This window comes from Mustela nivalis (assembly GCF_964662115.1).
Source record: "Mustela nivalis genome assembly, chromosome: 9".
Classification (NCBI taxonomy): domain Eukaryota; kingdom Metazoa; phylum Chordata; class Mammalia; order Carnivora; family Mustelidae; genus Mustela; species Mustela nivalis.
Window position 1 is genome coordinate 95515312 of NC_139028.1, and position 13459 is coordinate 95528770.

Consider the following 13459-nt stretch of genomic DNA (forward strand, 5'->3'; position numbering starts at 1 on the left):
GGGTGGAGTAAAAGCTGGATTATAAAGAGACACAGAAATATTAGAATTGACAGACATTTTGTATTGGCAGTAGTGATTTCCTAGGTGTATATAACTGTCAAAATATATAGAATTGTATAATTTAAAAAGTTGCAAATTATTTTGTGTAAACTTCTGTATATTTTAAAAAGCACATCCATATAAACCATAGGGTTTGCTAATTAGCTTGCTTAGGATAATTAGAAGTATTTTTCATTGCTAGAATGGTTATTGAGGATATATAAGACAAACATTCCCTGTACCCAAAGAATTTTCAACAATTAAGAGTTTTGGGGGTGCCTGGATGCCTCAGTTGGTTGTGTACAACTTTTGATTTCAGCTCAGGTCATGATCTCAGAGTCATGAGATTGAGTCCCGTGCCAGGCTCTGAGCTCAGCAGGGAGTCTGCTGGAGATTCTCACTCTTCCTCTGCAATCCTCCTTCATTCTCTCTCTAAAAATAAATAAATAAATAGGAAACAGCAACAACAACAACAAGAATTCTGAATGTGCACAGAAAGGGCAGGGAAAGTCCAAGTAGGAATCTTGGGGAAGTGAAGACTGGAGAGAAACCTAATTCTGAGGTGTGTATTTGAAAGAAACTCAATAAGTGTATGGAAATGTTATGGGAAGGTTTGAGAGTGATATTCTAGGCTGAATAAAGGTAAAGAAGTATAAGGAGATGAGAAAGGAGTATAGAGTTTTGGGGGATTGTATTGTATTGTAAGTTTCATTACAAGGAGTGAAGCAATACCAGAAAGACTCTTGGGGGTATGTGTTATTACAGTGGACATTTTGCATTTTGGAAAGTGCCATTGGGGAATTTTGGCTTTCAGAAATTTCCTGTCATGTCCCAACATCCTGTAACAATATGAAAAAATTACATACATTATAGTTAGTATTACATTTAACTTTACATGAAACAAAAAAGAAACAAAAAGGAAAACTATATAAACTAAAAACTAGAACAAGTCCTTAATGTAGCCTCACTTTGGGGCAGAAAGATCTTCCTTGTAAATAATGCCAACTCTAAAGCCTTAAATAAAAGGAATTAAAATTGGCTACATTAGAATAAATATTTTTATGGCAGAAGATACCAGGCAAGTAGATGGCATAGGATTTTTGCTTCCTGTTATGATGGTGATGAGAATTATATATATATCCTTCTACTGTAAGCACCTATAAAACTGTAAGGCAATTGTTTTCAGGGTGGAACCACAGTTAACAATGAAATGCGATGCTTGAGCAAAATGAAATTCATACTTACATTGGACTTTCACCTAGTGGTACTTTCTAAGTAACAACATAAGGAAGTAGAGTCTAAAAGGAAAGAGTGTTCTTGCTGAACCAAAGTGGGGCATATGGAAGTTTGGGCCGCTATGGTGGATAGTGTTTGTGAGGTAATATACAAGGGAAGAATGAGCTATAGGGTAAAAGTGCCAGAGATCTGAGTGTAGGTCACCTTCAAAACTTATCTAAGTGTGTAGTTGCATATACCAGAGGAAGACTCTGAAAGGCTAAGTAAAGAGCAGGTGTCCTCAAGAGAAATATAGATTACCAAGTCTTGGGAACTTTGGTAATCTACCTTAAAAGGAGTATAAAGATCCCATTGTGATCCCTGGGTTTGTAATTGATTATCCAGAGATGACATAACCTTGGAGTATAGGTTACATCCTAGAATAAGAACATTATGAGAATAAATTTTACATAACACACTGTGAAGCCAAATTTGACAAGATCAAGAAAACGTGTAGGCAGTAATTTAGATGCCTGCCAGAATAAAACACAATACTCCTTAAAGGAAGATGATGTATTTTGGGCTCCTTGTAACTATCTTCCACAATATCCAGCACTTTATAACCACACACAACAAAACATGAGACTTGTACTTAAAATCAAAGGAAAGGGAGGCATTCAATGGAAACTGAGTGTAATATGTTACAGATATTGCAGGTGTGGGCAAGACTTAGGTATTAAAAATGTAATTGTATCTTGGAGATATTGTGGGTTTGGTTCCAGACCACCACAATAATACAAATAAGCCAGTCAAATGAATTTTTTGGTTTTCCTTTGCCAGTACAAGATCTCACCTTGGTGTTGATGGCTGTTTACTGATCGGGATGTGGTTACTGAAGGCTGAGGTGGTTATGGCAATTTTCAATGTAACACTGAAGAATGTTGCATTGATTGACTCATCCTTTCTGAATGATTTCTCTGTAGCATTCAGTGCTGTTTGATAGCATTCTACACAGTAGAACTTCTTCACAATCGGAGTCAGTACTCAAATTCTATTGATCTTTTATCAAACGAGTTTATGTAGTATTCTAAATTCTTTGTTGTCATTTCAACAATTCTTCGCAACGTCTTTATCTGGAATAAATTTCACCTCCAGAAACCACATTCTTGCTCATTTATAAGAAGTGAATCTTCATCTGTTGAACTTTTATCACAGTGTATCACATATTCAGGTACTACTTTAAATTCTAGTTCTCTTGCCATTTCTACCCCATCTGCAATTATTTCCTCCACTGAGTCTTGAACCAGCCCCTCATAATTATCCTTGATGGTTGCAATCAACTTCTTCCAATCTCCTGTTCATGTGGCACTTCTGACCACTCTTTATGAATCACAAGTAGTTTTAGTGGCATATAGAATGGTGAACTCTTCCCAGATTTACACTTTACTTTGCTCAGATCCTTTAAAAGAATCAGTATCTACAGAAGCTATAACCTTTCTAAATGTATTTCTTAAATAATAATATGTCAATGCTGAAAATGCTCTTTAATCCGTGGGCTGCAGAATGGATGTTGTATTTGTAGGCATGTAATCAACATTAATTTCATTGGACATATCCATCAGAGCTCTTGACTGACCAGGTGCATTGTCAATGAGCAGTGATATTTTGAAAAAAAAATTTTTTTTTCTTTGCTGTTTTTTGTTTGTTTGCTTGTTTGCTTGTTTTCTCAGCAGTAGGTCTCAGCAGTGGGCTTAAAATATTTCATAAACCTTGTTTACTACAAACCATGACAGCAATGTGCTTCCATACAGGCTTTGTTGTTCCATTTATAGAGCATGGGCAGAGTAGAGGTAATATAATTCTTGAGAGTCCCAGAGTTTCTAGAATGATCAGTGAGCACTGGACTCATCTGAAGTCACCAGCTACATATCCCCTTGTTTCAAGTTTTGAAATCAAGTACTGATTTCTCCTCTCTAGCTATGAAAGTCCTGGATGGCATCTTCTAACAGAAAGCTATTTCATCTATGTTGAAAATCTGTTGTTTGGTATAGCCATCTTCATTAATTATCTTAATTTTACAAAAAGAAAACTTAATGTTTCATGTAATAATAGAAACAAGGTATTGGTGATTATAGCACATGGATGAGGAGAATGAATGACAGCTTTGCCAAAGGAGATGGGAAGAAAAATTTTAGAATACTATCATAAGATTTCTGTACTACATTTGAAGCAATACATAGGAAAGTGTTGCCAAATTAGTTAAAATATGTAATGTATATTGTAGGCTTACCACTAAAATTATTTTTAAAGAAATGTAATTTAAACTTCTGCCTATCTCCCCACACTTACTCCCTCTGGACCAGGAGTACCATGCTCTAATCCCAATCTACTCAACTAGGTTGAAACCCAGCTGGTGCCAAAATGCCAGCTTACCACTATTCTCTCATGATCCCTGACACCAGACTCATTGGAAATATGGCACTTTTGCCTAACACAGGTCCACTCAAAGGACCTGGCCCTAGAGAAATAAAAGATACAGATATTGAAGGCAAGGCCATCTATTACTTCAAGGCCAATGTCTTCTTCAAAAATTATGAGATTAAGAATGAAGCTGATAGAGCCTTGATATATAAAACTACATTTCTGAGTGCCTAAAGAAACTCCAAAAGTACAATTTCAGAAGGCAAAGTGAGAAATATGTGTATATGTGGGGAATCACTAATTGTCCCATTCCTGGAGAGCCTGGTTTTCCACTAAACCTGCAAACAAGATAAGGTGATGAGGGCCTACTTAACAGCAGGTGAGAAAAGAGACTGGATTGACTTTCTGAGAAATTTTTTCACCCTGAGAGTGATAAACCTAGCAAAATGCTGGGCTTTCTTTACGAAGAGACATTTCATGAGCAAGAGGGCCTTAGGACCTGGACAGTAAAAGGAGCCTGTGCAGACAATGTTTCCACAGCCATGGACAACATTTTATAGCAGGATGAATACAATTATTTGTCTTAATTTGATAAAGTTTTGTACAGAAGAGAGCATGTCTTCACTTAAAGAATTCTTGATCAAGATTTGGGTTGGGGGTGCACCTGGGTGGCTCAGTGGGTTAAAGCCACTGCCTTCAGCTCAGGTCATGATCCCAGGGTCCTGGGATCAAGACCCACATTGGGCTCTCTGCTCAGCGGGAAGCCTGCTTCCCTTCCTCTCTTTGTGCCTGCCCCTCTGCCTACTTGTGATCTCTGTCTGTCAAATAAAAATAAATAAATCAAAAATAAATAAATAAATAAATAAAAATCTTTAAAAAAAAAAAGGAATTTGGGTTGGGGAGGGAAGAATGGGTTGTCAAAGTGTGATTTTAAATTTTCCACAGTTTGAAGCTAGTGCTTAATAATTACATAATAATAAAGAAATTTCTAACATTGAACAAAAAGAAATATAACTTGTACTTTAAGGGGGAGATAAAATGAAATCAAAATATTCAACTAAAAACAGATAAAGACAGGAGAAAAGGAATAACAAAATTATAAAAAACACAAAATCAATGAGTATAAAACATTATAAACGTCCAAATATATCAATACTCAATTTAATTGTGACTTGACTAAAAACACCAATTAAAAGACAGGAATCATCAGAGTAGATTAGAAAATAGTTTCCAACTCTATTTTGTCTATAAGAAACACCTTTTAAATATATAGACTGACCTCGATTAAAAGTAAGGAGATAGAAGAAGACATATCATGCCACAAGTAGTAATAGTAAAGAATAATAATAACATCTGGAATAGCCTTTTTAATTTCAAACAATACAGATTTGAGATCAGGAAAGGTTGTCAGGGATAAAGAGGGGCATTGTGTAATGATAAAGGAGTCAGTTCTCCAAGATAACACAGAAATCGTCCATGTATCTACCTAACAAGAAAGCACCAAACCACAGGAGGCAAAAACTGATAGACCTGAAAGGAAATATAGACAAATCTACTATTATAGAGACACAAAATCCACTCTGTTATTAATTAATATATCATGTAGTCAGAAAATTGATAAAGATATAAATTACCTGAACAGAGCTATCAATTAAATTGATCTAATTGTCATTTATACAATACTCCTTCCAACTGTAGCAAAACACACATGCTTCTTATATTCATATGGAACATCCATCAAAATAGACTATGTAATGAGTCACTCAACACTTCAATGCATTCAAAAGAATAATGTTAAGGGTTGAAAAGATATGATGAAGCTCTAACCTCTGGAACCTCTGAATTTGACCATAGCAGATATAATCAAGTCAAGATGAAGACACTAGGATGAACCCTAATATAATGTAATTGGTGTCTTTGTAGGAAGGGAACAAGATAGAGACATACGAGACTAAACAGCCATATGAGGATGAAGGCAGAGATGGGAGTTATGTTACCACAAGCGCAAGGGACACCACAAGGTACTGGAGGCTGGGAGATGTAAGGAAGGTTCTTGAGTCTTCAGAGGGAACGTGGCTGACTTTGAACTTCTAGCTCCCCAGAATGTGAATGAATAAATTTTTGGTTGTTTAAAGCCATTCTGTTTGTGGTACTTTGTTATAGCAGCCCTAGAAAGCAAATATAAATAGATAAAATACAGGTGTGTTCTCTGACCACAGAGAAATTAAATGAGAAAATAAGAGAAAGACTGCCAGAATATACACAAATATCTGGAAATTCAATGATACATTTCTAAATAACCCAAGGATCAAAGAAGAAGTCTCAATAGAAATTTTAAAAGTATATTTTGAACTGAATGAAAATGAATACATAACTTATCAGAATCTGTGGAATGAAGTAAAAGCATTATTTAGAAAGAAGTCTGTTCCTTTAAATGTATACTTAAGAAAATAAAGATGAAATACATAAATCAATAACCTAAGTTTTCATCACAGGAAAGTAGATAAAGATGGGCAATTTAAACTGAAAGTACGTAGGAAGAACAAGATCCTAAAATTAGAGGAGAAATCAATTAAATTTAAAGCAAGACAACCATAGAGAAAATCAACAACATCTCAAAGTAGTTCTTGGATAAGATCAATAACAATGATGTATCTTTACTCAAGTTAACCAATTGGGAAAAAGAAAAGAGAAAGAAAGTTAGAGAGAGAGAGAGAAGAAAAAAACAAGACAAAGCACAGATTATTACAAATGGAAAGAGGTCATCATTAATGACCTCACAGACATTAAGACAATAATAAAGGAATGTTTTCTACAAATATATATACACATGTTTGTAATTTAGATGAAATGGAATAATTCTTGAAGGACCCAAACTACCAAAATTCAAATAAGGGAAAATAGACAACCAGATATATCCTACATCTGTTATAATAATTGAATTAAAAATTTAATAACCTTCCAATAAAGAAAGTACAAAGCACAAATGGTTTCACTGGCAAATTCCACTAAATATTTAATTAAGAAATCATCCTAATTGTCCAAACTTTGTTCCAGAATATAGAAACAGCAAGAATATGTCTTACTTTGTTCTTATGAGTCCAGCATTACCTTAATCCAAAATCAGATTTAAAAAAAATTCAAAAGAGACTATCTAAAGACCAATATCTTTAATAAACATAGTTGTATAAATTGTCAATAAATATTACCATATCAAATCCAATAATATAGAGAAATAATTATATACCAGAACTAAGTTGGTAATTCCAGGTTTGGAAGGCAGATTTCACATTCAAAAATCTGCATAATAAAGGAAATAGTCAACAAAACAAAGAGGCAACCCACAGAATGGGAGAAGAGATTCACAAATGATATTACAGACAAAGGGCTGATACCCAAGATCTATAAGGAACTCCTCAAACTCAATACACACAAAACAGATAATCATATCAAAAAATGGACAGAAGACATGAACAGACACTTCTCCAAAGAAGACATATAAATGGCTAACAGACTCATGAAAAAATGTTCATCGTCATTGACCATCAGGGATATTCAAATCAAAATCACATTGAGATACCACCTTACACCAGTCAGAATGGCCAAAATCAACAAGACAGTAACAACAAGTATTGGAGAGGATGTGGAGAAAGGGGAACCCTCTTACACTGTTGGTGGGAAAGCACATTAATGCAGCCATTTTGGAAAACAATGTGGAGATTCTTTAAGAAATTTAAAAATAGAGCTACCCTGTGACCCTGGAATTCCACTGCTGGGTATTTAGCTTAAACATGCAGATGTCGTGAAAAGAAGGGCCACCTGTACCCCATTGTTCATAGCAGCAATGCCCACAGTTGCCAAACTGTGAAAAGAACCAAGATGTCCTTCGATGGATGAATGGATAAAGAAGATATGGTCCATATATACAATGGAGTATTATGCCTCCATCAGAAAGGATGAATACCCAACTTTTATACTAACATGGACAGGACTGGAGGAGATTATGCTGAACGAAACAAGTCAAGCAGAGAGAGTCCATTATCATATGGTTTCACTTACTTGTGAGACATAAGGAATAACACGGAGGATATTGAGAGATGGAGAGAAGTGAGTTGGGGGAAATCAGAGGGAGATACAAACCATGAGAGACTGTGGACTCTGAGAAATAAACTGATGGTTTTGGAGGGGTGGGGTGGAGGATTGGGTGAGTCTGGTGGTGGGTATTATGGAGGGCACATATTGGATGGAGCACTGGGTATGGTCCATAAACAATGAATTTTGGAACACACACACGCAAATTAAATTAAATTTTTAAAAAATCAATTCATGTAATCTACCACATCAGAAAGTTAAAAAAAACCTTAATTTTATTTTAAATTCCAATTCTAGTATAGTTAACATACAGTGTTACGTTATTTTTGGGTATACAATGTAGTGATTCAGTACTTCTATACGTTACTCAGCACTCATCATGATAAGTGTACTCTTCAGCTCTATGTGTTTTTGAGTTTTACATGAAGTTGATGATTGTGTCTTGAATTTCTCTCATTCAGCATTATGTTCATGAGACTCATCATGATTTTTCTTAAGGCTGTACTTGGTTTTCATTCTACTTCTGATGGATATTAAGTTTGCAGCTTTCACAGACAGAGCTGCTATGGAAATTATGCATCTGGTTTCTTTGAGGAGTAAATTACTAACCCTTCATCTTTATTGGGTAATGTCAAATTATTTTCCAAAGTGCATGCCAATTTATACTCCCACCCATAGGGTATAAATGTTTTTGTTGGTCTGCTTCAACAGTACTAAATTTTGTTTTCTTGTTTGTTTTTTACTAATTGTGAGTTGTTAGAGGTTATCTCTGGTTTTAATTATTCCCATGATCTTTAATAGAAAATAGTTTCATAGTTTGAAAGAAGACAAAAAAGAAAAAAAAATCATGATTATATAAGTTCACAAGCACTTGAAAAAAATCCATCATCTGTTTTTGATAAAAACTCTTGGAAAACTAGGAAGTTGGAACATGTTCCTCAACTTGATAAGGAACTTGCACAGCAAAACAAAGCAAAGAAGAACCTAACAGCATCATAATTAATTGTGAGAAACTGTATGCTTTCCTTCTAAAAGTAGGAACAAGGAGAGGATATCCTTTCTCCCTACTCCTATTCAACCTCATACTGGAGGCCAATATAATAAGAACAGCAAATGAAAGGTGCAAATATTAGGATGGAAGAAATAAAACCATTTTTATTTGAATCTAGCAGGTGTCCTGTACTAGAATAAAGGAACTGAGATAAGAATTAAAGAAATATGAATAATGTAAGGACTTCCGTTAATAATAATGTATCACTGTTGGTTCACGTAGTAGGACAAGTGCATTACACACAATACTATAAGATGTTAATAAAGGAAACTGGGTTACAGATCTATGGAATCCTTCTCTACATATCTTCACAACTTTTCTGTAAACCTAAAACTCTTCTAAAATAAAAACTTTGTTGGGGCGCCTGGATGGCTCAGTGGGTTGGGGCCTCTGCCTTTGGCTCGGGTCATGGTTCCGGGGTCCTGGGATCGAGCCCCGCATCGGGCTCTCTGCTCAGTGGGGAGCCTGCTTCCCCCTCTCTCTTTGCCTGCTGCTCTGCCTACCTGTGATCTCTGTCAAATAAATAGATGAAATCTTTAAAATAAAATAAAATAAAATAAAATAAAAACTTTGTTTAAAACAGCAGTTTAGGAAAAATACATAATAAGCTGTGCTTTGTTTAAAAAGACCATGCAAAGTCAATACTTAATATTTTTATTAGACATACCTGCACATGTACTTGTGTGTATGTGTGTTTAAATGTGGAAGAAAATATTCTGAAAGGGTAGACAAAAAAAAAAAGTGTAAATGTAGTTAGTTGTATAGATCATTTGGGATTGAGGACATGATTTAAATCCCATCTTAATATTGTCTGTAATATTTCAAAAATGTATAAGGGAAATTATGTGTTGGATTACTTAAGGCATTATTTCTTTGAAAAAATAAAGGGCCCGTATACTTAGAACCGAACTATGTGGGCATAAACTGCCACATCATTTTCTATTAGTGGTGTGGTTTGGAACAATTCTTGAATAACCGTTCCGTCCTCTGAAAAAATGTAAACAATTATATTTACCTTAATATTGCAGTGGTTCCTTTGCAATCTTTATCTCCTCCTGAGATATCTACACACATAAAATTCTTTCTCAGATCTCAATGCTCTCTCAAATTACTTTCGGATTGGGTGATCTACAGGAGAGCAATGAGTTCACCGTGTTAGAGATATCTGAATGGCTGGTGGGTGGAGAAGTTGAGGTGTGAATTTAGTTGGAAAGCTTAAAGATCAATTTTAGACCCCATGTAATGTTTCTCAAAATTCATACAATTGCTTAGTGAATAGTTTGACTGCTTAATCTCTAAGGCAAAATCTCATTGCTTTGTAAGAATAATAAAATCTCAGCCATTATGTAAGTATGTTGTATACTTACATACAACTATCCAGGTATATTGTAATTGAACATTGTATACAAAGTCTCTGTTTTTCATATTTTTCTTATATACCCTATTCCTCTATAAATATCTGTCTAGTCACATATATCTGGGTGTATCCCATATATAATGTGTTAATGTTCATTAAACAGACGAAAATGCAAATCTCAGGAAGTGTTGCATGTAGTTTTTGTCAAGTTACCATAAGTTTCCCTCTAAGCTCCCTGAAAAATCCCAAAAGAGGACAGCTTCCAACAGAGGAGCTATAGAAATCCAATACCATTACAGAGGATTTTGAAAAATGGCTCAAGGGTTTTGAATACTTGTGTTAGATTTATTTACTATCTAAATCATGAGAGGACTGGAACAGAGCAGTTCTAAAACCTAATCTTATGCATTCCCTGTGAAAGGAGATTCCAAAATTAAAGTAGCCATCTCTAAGAATGTCCTTCAGATAGAGTCAAAGGATATTGAGGAAGCAGGGCCTATGCACATCTCCTGTTTCAATTCTCAGAACGCCATGAACTCTGGATTTTTGTCAGTTGTAACTTGTCAATTACACCTTTTGCACCTCCTGAATATATCCTTCTACTTTGGACCAAAATCAAGATACTGAACATCTGTTAGCTGAATAGCCAATCCTGTATCAGAGCATTTAACTCTGTCAGCATCATTCGTGATTGTTTCAAAACAAGTTATGTAACCTTGTGGGTTTTTTTTTTTTTTTTTGCCTTTGAATTTCAGTCAACTATGTACTTTCCAGGTTGCATGCCTCACACCCTCAAATAAATGCTTTTGGTTGCTTTAAAGCCTCCTCTTAGTCAATCTCTGATTGCAAGAGATACAGAGTGCTGTGTTAAATTAATTAAACAAGGAATCCATTAGACAGAGGTGGTCCTCTATATAAGCAGACCAAAATGTAAGCCTCTGAATGCCTTAAGGTTGTAAAATCAAAACACTAAGGATAACCAATCATAAGTAGCCACCTAGGCTTTAAGCAATAGTCCATCAAATACTTTCTTTCTCTGATTTTTTTTTTTTTTTAATTAAGTCTTTCCCCAGGCTCCTTGTAGGTGGAGCGCTCCTAACCACTTCCAGTTTGGCACTGCCCAATTTCAATAATTTTTTGCTCAAATAAGCTCTTAAACTTTCTAATATGCCTCAGTGCATCTGTTTAATCTTATCTTTTTTTTTTCTGCCTTATTGTATCTGTTAACAGTTTCCAGCACAAAAAAGAAAAAAGGGAGCTTCCAAAATAGCAATACTATCATTCCTCAAATCACATAACTCAGTTTCAAAATGAGGCTGAAAACCCAAATTTCTTTACTCCAAGTTGAGAGTTTTACCAAGCATGTTGCAGGTTGGACTGTTATGACTTGAATAATCAAAGGTCCTCAGAGATTCTTGGATAACCGTGAAAGCAAAATCCTGTGAAGATTTATAAAGATCACGGGACACTCTCTTTTCTCCAAGCAGGGAAGAATAGAAACATTTGCTGTCCATGCTTTTCTGGCAGGCAGTGTTCTTTGTGTCACATTTAGCAAGCAGAACTTGATGTTCTGATTATCTCAAGATTTCTGAAGCTCAAACTAACAACTTAATTTTGAGAGTACTAAGTTGCTTAATACAATAATACCAGCAGGAAATTTAGACCAGTAGTGACGTCATAAAATTACCAAGAATGAAAAAAATATGTGATACGTAGAAGCTAAAAGAATGACTTAATCTAATTCAGAAGAAACATGGAAATTCTATAGGCAGATACAGGTAGGGAGAAAAGGATACTCCATAGTCAAATCTTAGACCACTAGTAGTAAATGTGGTGTGTTACCGTATTCTAAAGTGTTTGTGCTTACTGAAGTATTTGAGCCTCTATGTTCAGTATTTATCAATATACCTTACAGCTAGGAACTAATAGAGTCCTATAATATTCCTGATTTTAGGACAATAGAAGGAACAACCTTTGCTGAGAATCGTTGTGGAAGATACACAGACGGATCCAACATGACTTTGCATGCATCCAAGGCCAGCAATCCAAAATCTTTATTTTCCCCTTTATGAGATCTCTGGATATCAGCAGTTTCCCAAAACATATCTCAAGGTGTGGGTGTTCTTTAAAACTACTTCAAATTACTTCAGTCTTTTCTCCTGAGTTCTCCTAAGGCAGAGGGAAAACCAGAGTGTAATTTATAACTCTGAAGACTAGGACCTAATTTATAACTCTGAAGTTCGCTGGAGATTTTAAGAGACAGCAGTCTCAGCTCACTGGCTACTGAACGAAAGGTCCTTTTTTATTTTTTAGAAACAAACATTATATTACAGTCGTGTTTAGCCCAGCTGGGGAAGCCTAATGTAGCTTGAAATAAGTTTTGTTATGAAGTAGTGATTCTGAGTTAGAATGCCTAGTCTTGCTGGCCAGGGGTGTTTACAGAACCTAGCACCATCTTGGGAGAAAAAATTTGAAATAAAGGCATGCATTGTAAGGGATTATAAATAACAGCTTCAGCTGCGACCACAGGGTTTGGTTTAATTTGTTTGCAGCTCTTTCTGTGCAGTACTTTCCCATCCTCTGTACTGCCAACTGGAGCTTCTTTGGTTTCCATAGTGATGCCCCCAGGGCATTTCTCTTTTACTTGGTGTTTGGCTTCCGATTGTTGATTTCTGGTCTTGCTCTGTGTCATAAACCCATTTTATGCTGAATATCACTGAAAGGTATTAGAGAATCTATTTGAAGAATCAGTTTGTCAGCCTTCTCTTTTTCCCCAAACTAGATAAGGCTTGAGCTTCTAAAATGTAGCAGTTCTCCTGAAGGAATCAGAATCAATCCTTAAGAGCAAACAGTCACAGATACTTTCCAAATAAATGCTAAAAAAATTACACTTAACATGACATTTTAAAATTACCTCAAAAGCAATGAAAAAACAGGTTTATCTATAATGATTAGCTAAGTTTTTAAATTAGTGATTACTGATGAGCTTACTGTATGATGTATGATTTAAAATACTATTTTTTTTTTAAAATAGTGTTGGGGCACCTGGTGGCTCAGCTGGTTAAGCGCCAGACTCTTGCTTTGGGCTCCAGGTCATGATCTCAGGGTTATAGGATCGAGCCCTTTGATGGGCTCTGTACTCAGCACAGAGTTGCTTCAGTTTCTCTCTCCCTCTCCCTCATGCTCACTCTCTCTGTCTCAATGAATAAGTAAAACCCTTAAAAAGAATAGTGTTAATAAGTTTTAGAGTCAAAAATCAGCATCTGGACTACTGTGGGAGGCAT